Raw genomic sequence first — 9691 nt, forward strand, 5'->3', positions numbered from 1 at the left:
CTCTTAGTTATTCTCTTTGAAGAAGTGTGGTTACCCTTTCCTTCCCCCAAATTACAGATTGTGGGCATTTGGGTCAAATGAACCTTTCATCTGACCGAACTCTGTTGGAAAGACATCTTGCAAATGCTGCTAATATTTTGTTATGGCATTTGTGGGTTTATCTGTGAAAAAGAATGCTGTACCCTGAGGCTCAGCTGCACTTGACAACAAGGATTATTTAACAGTGGTGTTCATTAATATTACAATAATACCCAAAATGTGCTAGGCACTCTTCAGGGCAATGTCTATGTCTTCCTGTTTGTCCACAGAAGCTGCAATCTAACATAAATAAAAAGGAATGAAAATGCAAAGGACTAGAATCTGAATGTCATGTTGGCCATGTTAACCAAGGCATACCTTTAGTAGTGTGCATTCCAAATGTGTTTCAGCTTAGCTATCAACAAACATTGAAATGATGCTAGTGGTGCTTGAAAATGTGCAATGACCTACATCCATAAAAATAAATAATAGAAAACTTCAGCACTCGCACTAAGGAAAGGGTGGATGTGGGGGGGGAGTGAGGCTTTTGAGAAAGAACTAGCTCAACTCTGCTCATAATGTTGCTAGTCTCATGACAGTTTTGCTTGTCTAGAAATGGTCACAGCATTTGTACGTTCATCAGAAATGCAACAAAATACAAAAAAGACACTTCAAACACTCTGATCCTCCTCTCATGCTCATGTAAATCAGGTGTAACTCCAATGAAGTCTGTAATATCATACTGGCATAAAAATTAGTGAAAAGTTAGAGAAGAATCTGGCCCTTTGAATACTAACATGACGATAATTAGCTGCGATGTCTCTTAGGACCCAGTTCTCCCCTAATATTGATGCACGAGCCTCAGCTGCTGTAGCATCAATGAAATTACAGCAGCTCTACCAATGCATATCAATGTAAGATCAGATCTAGTATCTATGTACATTTATCCAGGAGCTGATTTAGACCCTGGGTAACTATTGGTGCACACTGTTAAGTAAAGGCTAGTTAGTGTTCTATGGCATATACTAGGTTTGTTTTGCCCTTAATTAAATTATTTCAGATTATATGTATATTTCAAAAAATGTTCTGCTGGAGGAACCCCAGACCCCATTTCTATTAATAATCCTTAGTCCTCTGTGCACCTAGATAGGAGTCAAAATCTCCAATTAATCCAGCTCTTGCTTCCTCCCCCTCACCAATTAAGGGTAACAATGCTTACCCCTGAGGGCCCGATTCTGTTACCCATGTTCACAATGAACCAGACTCTGGCCTTCAATAAAGCCACTTTGCCTGGCTCTGGCTTAATTGGCTACATGGGGATTCCCCTGTTGTAGTGGAGTCCTTGGGTGGTATTAACATCTTCCCCATGAGGAAGGGTGGGGTCAGGTGTGTGCCCAGTGGGAATAGGATGTGGCTGGAGTTCTAATTACCCCAGGAGCCTGTTACGACAAGGTGTAATTTGCAGCACTCTAAGGGTGCTCAAGGTTGGGGGATGAGTGTAGTGTTGGGTGTGTGTGTGTGTGTGTGTGTGAGAGAGAGAGAGAGAGAGAGAGAGAGAGACTTAAGATAATTGAAAGGTAGGGAGATTATGGGCTCAATTCTTCAAAGTGTGTCTGTCAGGCTGTTGAATGCCTTCTTCTATTCTTGATGATGGCAACAGGAATAAAAAGTATTTAGTCCATTGCAGGATTGGGCCCTACATGATTTATGATTTCACATAGTAAATCAATGTCAGAGCTGACATTAACACCCAGGCATTAGTAGATGAAGTGCCTCTCAACCCACCAGACAGATCCTGGTGCTTCAAACCACTTCAATCATTTGAAAAGGTTAACTAGTCTCCTCAGGGCTTTCCTCTCTGACCACACTAGTGGTGACCACTTCTCCCGCCCTTAAAGGAAGTTAACATGGGTTGGTTATGCTTTCCCCAACCAACATGTACAGCTGGGGTCTGCTACTGAAAGAGGGACACAGGAGTTTCATTGGACTCTCCACAGAACTATTTACCTCAAGCTACACTTGCAATTCTTATTCACTTCTGTGGTAGGCATATGCATGGATGGAAAGTAGGATATGGTTTATATGGAGCAAGCAGAAATGCATAGTTGATTCTGAGGAAAAGTCAGTTTAATGTTTTATATAATGGAAAACTTGTTCACCCAACCTTCATCATTATTATACACTGCAGATTTATACCCAGCTATATTTTTTGCATAATTTGGTATACTAATATAATGTTCTATGTGGTGAATTATGAGCAATTACTACTACTTTCAAGGCATTTAAAAACACAGATCAGAGCCATGATCTGCCTTGAATTTAGCCACTGATTTATGTTTCTACCTAGTGTTTCAGAGAATTTCACAGACTAGAAGCAAAATTCAGTACAAAACACTATAAATGAATACTCCTGTTTCAGATAATCAACTTTGATTTCTAGATTTTTTTTATACATTTTTATTAAAACAGTAGCTATTATAAAGGACCAGATACTACTGTAAATACATTACAGAGAGATTGATGGAAAGAAGTTGATTTTTTCCCCCTGTAATTATTAAAAAGGACTATACTGTGAATAGATTTTTTTTCTAAGGTGTGTGGCAATAGACTCAGATTGGAATCTGACCATTGAAATTTGAGGACTGCTGCCAGGTATGATACCTGAAGTACTTTAGGAGATATCTTGCTAGTTCTTGGCCAGGACTTTATTTTTGTGCACTGGACCAGTGAGATTGCTGGCCAAGGTAAACAAGAAAATTGAATAGTAGTAATAAGGGTCCACTCCTGCTCTTATTAAAGATAACTGGAGTTTTACCATTAAGACCTGTTCCATCTCCTATTGAGGTTAATAGTGTTTGTCAAATATGGAGACAATCATTCAATTTGAGTGCTATTTCCTGAACAGTTTTGTGGCATTTTCTTGAGTAAAATATTATTTTGGCACACTTAGTCCTAAATAATTTGGTAAATCCTTGCATGCACTTTCCAAAAGTGTTCAGCATAAGTCCTTGGGATGTGATTTATACACTTTAATTACAGATGTCCTTAGGGTTGCTTTTGACAATGCCTTGGAGTTTCTGCTCATGAAAGCACCAGTTGAGTAAGTTAAGGGTGTCATGGATACCGCACATCTTTTTTAAAAACAGTGAATTTAAAAAAGTCAGGTTGCACAGTGACAGAGACAGGAATTGCAGCAATTTCCCTGCCCTCATTGCTTCAGATTCTGATCCCAAGTATATGATCTTCTGCTGTCAATGGATAGAGGGCAGCCATCCGTTCTCATCCTCCTGGATCTCTCTGCATCACTGAATGCTGTTGACCATGAGATACCGCTGTCCCACCTGAGAAAAGGAGAAGACGTCCAGGGGACATGCATTAAAATGGTCTACATCCCCAGTAGAGGGACACATGCATCCCCAGTAGAGGGACACATGCAAGGAGTAGTGATGGGAAACTACATTTCCCAATTAGATCCCTCACTTGTGGAGTCCCACAAGGATTAATTCTCTCTCATGTCTTATTTAAGATCTACATGTAGCTAGGATATTGATTCAAGCACCACCAATATACATATGGCACCACAGGTTTACTTAATCACATATGACCAGACCGCTATCACCAAGATGGTCCAATGCTTGGTTGAAATCAGTACATGGATGAAGCACAGCTGGTTGAAGGTGAACCTAAGCAAGACAGAGGGGATGCTGGTGGATAGAAGAAAGCACTTTGAAGAATTTGCAGCCACGGAGCAGTAAACTTTGGTTGACACATCTACAATTGGTCAATTGAGTCTGTACTTTAGGAGTACCTCTGGATTTCTTGCTAAGTTCTCACACAGCATCATCCACAAGTAACACTTTCTAGCATATCCTGTTTGTCAGGAAACTGTCACATCCTGACCTGGTTTTCAATTATACACTCTTTGCCACCTCCTGTTTGGATGATAGAAATGCAATAGTTTGGGGTACTGAGCCATCAGCCCTCAGAAAACTCCAGAGAACACAACTTTGCATCTCCTTAGCAACGTGGGCTACCATGAGCACATCAAATCTGTTCTCTGAAGTAGTTTCCCATAGAAGAGTGTCAAGTTCAAACTCTTGATTCTTATCCTCAAGATGCTCAATGATCTCTGTCCAGTATACCTAAAAGATCACTTAAAAACTCCTGGGTGAAGCATGGTTGACAATCCTACTCCTCAAGCACATGGAACTTTCTGCCATAAGGGTAAAAAGCTTGCTTGTGTGGAAGACACAGCTTTCTCTGAGGCCTGTCTCAGTCTGTGGAAAACTCTCACAAGAACTAAGGACCATAACAAATTTTATCACCTTCCACACCAAGGCACCCTTCCTCAACCTTGCTTTTCCCAATATAAACACATACCGGTATGTAGATACTTTTAAAGTCCTACTAAAATAAACTATGCTGCACACACAATTCTTCCTTGGAAGAAAGAATAAGAATGAACCATGTGCACACGTTGGTTACATTGCCTAACACACTATTGAAAGGTACTGAGATAGTACAGAGAAGGTGATATCACCCATATAAAACAGAACAGAATTATACTCATAAATCAGGATTAACTCTACTGGACTTCATTAAAGAAGTTTCTTCATTTACAGTGGTGTGACTAGGATGAGAATCTGCCCCATCATCCTTTTGAAAGGCCCTCAGGAAAATGTCTAAAAAAAATGGGGGTAATTGTGTCATTTTCCCTGGGTAATTAAAAAAAGTTAAGGACACCTGAATGTAATCTGCTGCCGGTCTCAATCCATAAATTACCCAATGACTCTGAATAAAAGAGAGACAAGGTGGGTAAGATAATCTTTTATTGGACCAACATCTGAGACAAATTTTTGAGCTCCACAAAGCTCTTCTTCAGGTCTGGGAAAGGAAAGAGCTTGAAGTCTTGTCTCTTTCAGCAATAGAAGCTGGTCCAACATATTACTTTCCCTTCTCCTATCTTGGGACCAACACGGCTATAACACTTCAAACAACTGTGAATTGATGCAAGTAAAAACTAATACATAGGTTGAATGGGTAATTCAGAATCCAATGAAAGTGAAAGGAATTTGATGTATAAATATAAGCTGAAGGAAAGCTGTAAAAGTCAAAATACATAGGGTGAAATGGTAGAGTAGGTTAATGCTCTTGCGTTTAGCTCTGGATGCAAATCATGGTATTGCCTACAAGTGGGAAATGAATTTTGTGGTCTCATTAAACTACTCCCTTGCAAACATTGGTCCATATCCCAAAACCACTGCATGGATCAGCAAGATTGGTAGTCTGTGCTGGGAGTGACCCAGAACTGAGGATGCTGAAGAAGTGCATTGGCAGAGCTGGGTTCGGAAGCTAGGACAGTACTAGCATGCATTATGCTTGATTCCAGCACTCAAGCTCAAGAGCACCAAATTAACATAAAATACTTTTTAAAATCCATATGAGGCCAGAGCCTTTAAATCCAAATCAGTTTTAAAATCCAATTTTGCCTGAGATGAAAACAAACTGTAGATTGACAAACTGATGCTATATCATTCCCCTCTATTCGACATTGGTGAGGCCTCATCTGGAGTACTGTGTCCAGTTTTGGGCCCCACACTACAAGAAGGATGTGGAAAAATGGAAAAGAGTCCAATAGAGGGCAACAAAAATGATTAGAGGGCTGGAACACATGGTTTATGAGGAGAAGCTGAAGGGACTGGGATTGTTTAGTCTGCAGAAAAGAATGATGGGGATTTGATAGCTGCTTTCAACTACCTGAAAGAGGGTTCCAGAGAGGATGGATCTAGACTGTTCTTGTTCTGTCATCTGGTACCACTAGGGAGTAATGGTCTCAAGTTGCAGTGGGGGAGGTTTAGGTTGGATATTAGGAAAAAACTTTTTCACTAGGAGGGTGGTGAAGCACTGGAATGGGTTACCTAGGGAGGTAGTGGAATCTCCTTCCTTAGAGGTTTTTAAGGTCAGGCTTGACAAAACCCTGGCTGGGATGATTTACCGGTAGTTGGGAAATTGGTCCTGCTTTGAGTAGAGGGTTGGACTAGAAGACCTCCTGAGGTCCCTTCCAGCCCTGATATTCTATGATTCTTGTTATACAACTGATTAGTGCTTGAATCTGATGAATTCTGTGCAAAGATATGCAGAGAAACACAGCTTAATTAGATTTGATTGCACATACTATAGCAAATACCACTACTAGAAAATAAACCATATGGGTAGATGTTTCTTTCCCAACATTAAGCTAGAACAGGATTGAAGTTTTCTATGGGCTAGATTAGCCCCTCTTGTAGCAATATCATTCTGAGAGAGTCCTGGAGGAAAAATTGAGAGATTTTACACCCATGCCTTATTTCAATGGACAGTATTCATTTTCAGTCCCAAAATTACTTAGTTCCACACAATTTGATGTCACTTAACTCCTAATTTTGTAAATTCTTATCAGAGAAAGAATCATGGATGAGAGAGTCTAGTAAGAGTTACAGAGTGGTAGCCGTGTTAGTCTGTATCAGCAAAAACAATGAGGAGTTCTTGTGGCAACTTAGAGACTAACAAATGCTTATGCTCAAATACATTTGTTAGTCTCTAAGGTGCCACAAGAACTCCCCGTTGTTTTAGTAAGACTTATTTACACTAACGTGATTAATCGCACCACATTTTAAGTTTCCTGCATGGACAGTTTCTTTATGTACCTCATTTGGGTGGTCTTTGTCCCACATTTGGGTCTTGGAAGGTAGCAAAGTTAGCTGATAGCTGAATTCAAAGATGTTGTACAGGGTGACTTATTTGGTGCTTAATCTGGTGGATACAGTTAAGGAATCCTCACATGCCTTAGCAATATAATTCTAAGTATGCAAAAGCCAACATAGATAGTTAGTATTTGCTATTAGCAAACACTAACTATCTCAGGTTTTTTACTGATATCCATCACCATAGTATCTTCAGCCAAGATCCTCTAAGATATTTAGGTACCTAATTCTTATTGATTTCAATGGGAGTTAAGTGCCTAAATACCTTTGAGGAGCTGGAGCTTATTGAGTTCCCTGTAATCAATTCCACTAGCCAAGTCCCTAGTGGACTACTTGTCCATTTTTAAGGTAAAATATCTTCTTGCTTTTTGAGGGGGAGGGAGTGGCATAAGAAGGGGAAAGGTGTTAGGGGAAGTGAAATATGCCTACATTTTCTTTTACTATAAAAAAGTGAACTTTATATTTATTGTTTCCTGTGACAAAGCTCTGTCCTTGTCTCCATGGCTCCTGCACTTCTTGATGGATTTTGCTAGCCTCAGAGGCTCACTGTGACCCTCCACTTAACCCTTCTCTCTCTAGAGACAAGGGTCACAGTCTACTGAGCCATTTTCATCATAAGCCAGCAAGGGAGGTGAGGAGAAGCTATCCTCCCTTGCACAGTCTCTGTTGTCTCCCAGTCTCACTGATTAATCAGGGGAACAAAGAGGGGGAACCCAGGCTCCCTCATAGCATCAGCTACAGTAGCTGACCTTTTAGGAACAGGACACATACAATTCCATGGGCTACTGCCCCACAGCAGCCCCCGACTTCCTCAAGCTCCACTTTACCCTTACCTCAGGGCCACCTTCCTTGTGCCTGCTCTGATGTGTACAACTCAGTCTCTTCAACACCACAACTCCTGACTAACCGGGAGGCTTTTAACTAGTTTCAGCCAGCCCCTGATTGGCTTCAGGTGTCCCAATCAACCTAGCATCCTCCCTGCCTTCTGGAAAGCTCTTAATTGGCCCCAGGTGTCTTAATTGACCTGGAGCAGCTTCCATTTACTTATCCTGGTACCAGGGATTTGTTTAACCTGAGGCTAATATATCTATCTCCCACTACTTTTCTATAGCCATCTGGCCTTGCCCCATCACATTCCATAGCGTTTATTTTCTAAGTCCTGTTAACCTTACTCATGTAAGTGGTCAAACTGACTTCACTGGAGCTTCTTGCATAAGTAAGGCAGACAAGATTGGGACCAACATTTGTAGTTTTGTTTGTTTCTTAGTTTTGGGGCGGGGTTTCTCCCTACTATAGCAATTTAGGAACATAAGAATCACTATACTGGAACAGATCAGAAATCCATCTACTCTCATATCCTGTCTGAACAATCGCTGCTGCTTCAGAAAGCATTACATCCTAATAATGCATTAATTGACAGAAGGAAGGATTTCTTCCCAACCCCAGCTGGTGATCAGCTTATGCCCTGAAGCTTACACATTCTTGACATCATTCTGTATGCAAAGCATACCAAGGCTTTTTGCACAAATGTATATAACATTCTATATGGAAGAGAGTCATATCCCTCCCTCCTGAACTTAACATTTCTACTGCAGAAAATATCTGCTGTCAACATTCACAAATCATTTGCAAGCACAGAGTTTTTTTATATGTGAAGAGAAAAACCTGGAAGTGAAAAATAAGAAACTTGCAAGTTTACTGATTATTAAAAAAAAATGAAAAAAAACAACAACAAAAAACCCCACAAATTGCCTTGCAGTGGTCTTTCTCCTACTCCATTAAGCCCTTAACATCAGCACACTCTATACAATTTGAATACTGCAAGCTTTGCACTGATTCAGCCCATTAAATGAACTATTAGAAATCAGATTCCATTTTTCGAAAGGAGCAGCATCTATTTTTGCTACAGCTGTGCAGTGCTTATCTCCTTATTTACATAACATGATTCATCACTCACTTAATTCAAAAAGTGTTTTCTGAATGCCAATGCAAATAGATTTGTGCCAGATTTTAAAAAGACAGAGCCTTGTCTGTGTCCTTTACACTAAGATTTCTTAAGGCACAGCAAATGTTCATAGTAAACTGTGCTCAGTAAAACAGTCTTTCCCCCTTAATTAGTCTTCTCAAATATTAATCTAATTTAAACTGTCCAATCTAGCTGAGTTTTTTTCTAATATGCTCATCACCTCAGTGCATTAAATAACATATTGGAGCATATTTATGTGGCCTTGGAAATTAACTTAATTTCTTCATTAAACAGGGAAAAGGATCATATGTGATATAATGGGTTGTATCCCATTAATTTGAGGAGCTTTCATTATTATATCAGATACATCTATAAGCATTATTCTGTTAATTCAAGATTAACAGAATTAGATTCACAACAACAACTCTTAAGGAAGTTTCTTTTAATTTTATATATACACACGTGTATATATGTGTGTACTCAGTTTATTAAACTATGATGAAATGGGATTTGTAATTTTTTTTAAATGAATCCTATGTATGCCTCGGTTTCCCCCATGTGCTGCAGGGTTACCGAACAGGTAAAAAGGGTTGTTTGCTCTCTGCAGAGGCTCAGAGACATAGGTGTGAATGGGTCTTAGCTGTCTGGACCTTAGATCCCATATTAATGGAGCATCTGAGAAGACTATGACAAATCCAATCACCACAACTTCGAGATCTAGCAACCAATGGCAGGAAGCCAACTAGTGTTTGCCCATCTGGGGACCAAAGGTCTAGGAGATGCCAGTGGGATTGTAAGGATTGACTGCTGGAGGAGTCAGGGGACACACCTGAACTAGGAAAAAGGGAGGTCGGGGACAGGGCTTTGGGCACTGTGCTAAACAGGATGGATCATTCTGTAACTTTCTTTTCTTTTGCTCACCAAGGACTTCCTATGCTGTGTTCCAATCAACTAATAAACGCTT

General features: G+C 40.1%; 1 long non-coding RNA gene across 1 annotated transcript; it reads right to left on the reverse strand.

The window, feature by feature from the left end:
* Positions 1-2588: 2588 nt before the first annotated feature.
* LOC123376383 lies at positions 2589-7709 on the reverse strand. Its single transcript, XR_006581768.1, has 3 exons — positions 7595-7709; positions 3617-3701; positions 2589-3359 (listed from the first exon to the last, which is right to left on the reverse strand). It is a non-coding gene; the product is annotated as an uncharacterized LOC123376383 (long non-coding RNA).
* Between the last annotated feature and the right edge of the window lie 1982 nt (positions 7710-9691).

This window comes from Mauremys mutica, chromosome 8 (genome assembly GCF_020497125.1).
Source record: "Mauremys mutica isolate MM-2020 ecotype Southern chromosome 8, ASM2049712v1, whole genome shotgun sequence".
Taxonomy (NCBI): Eukaryota; Metazoa; Chordata; order Testudines; family Geoemydidae; genus Mauremys; species Mauremys mutica.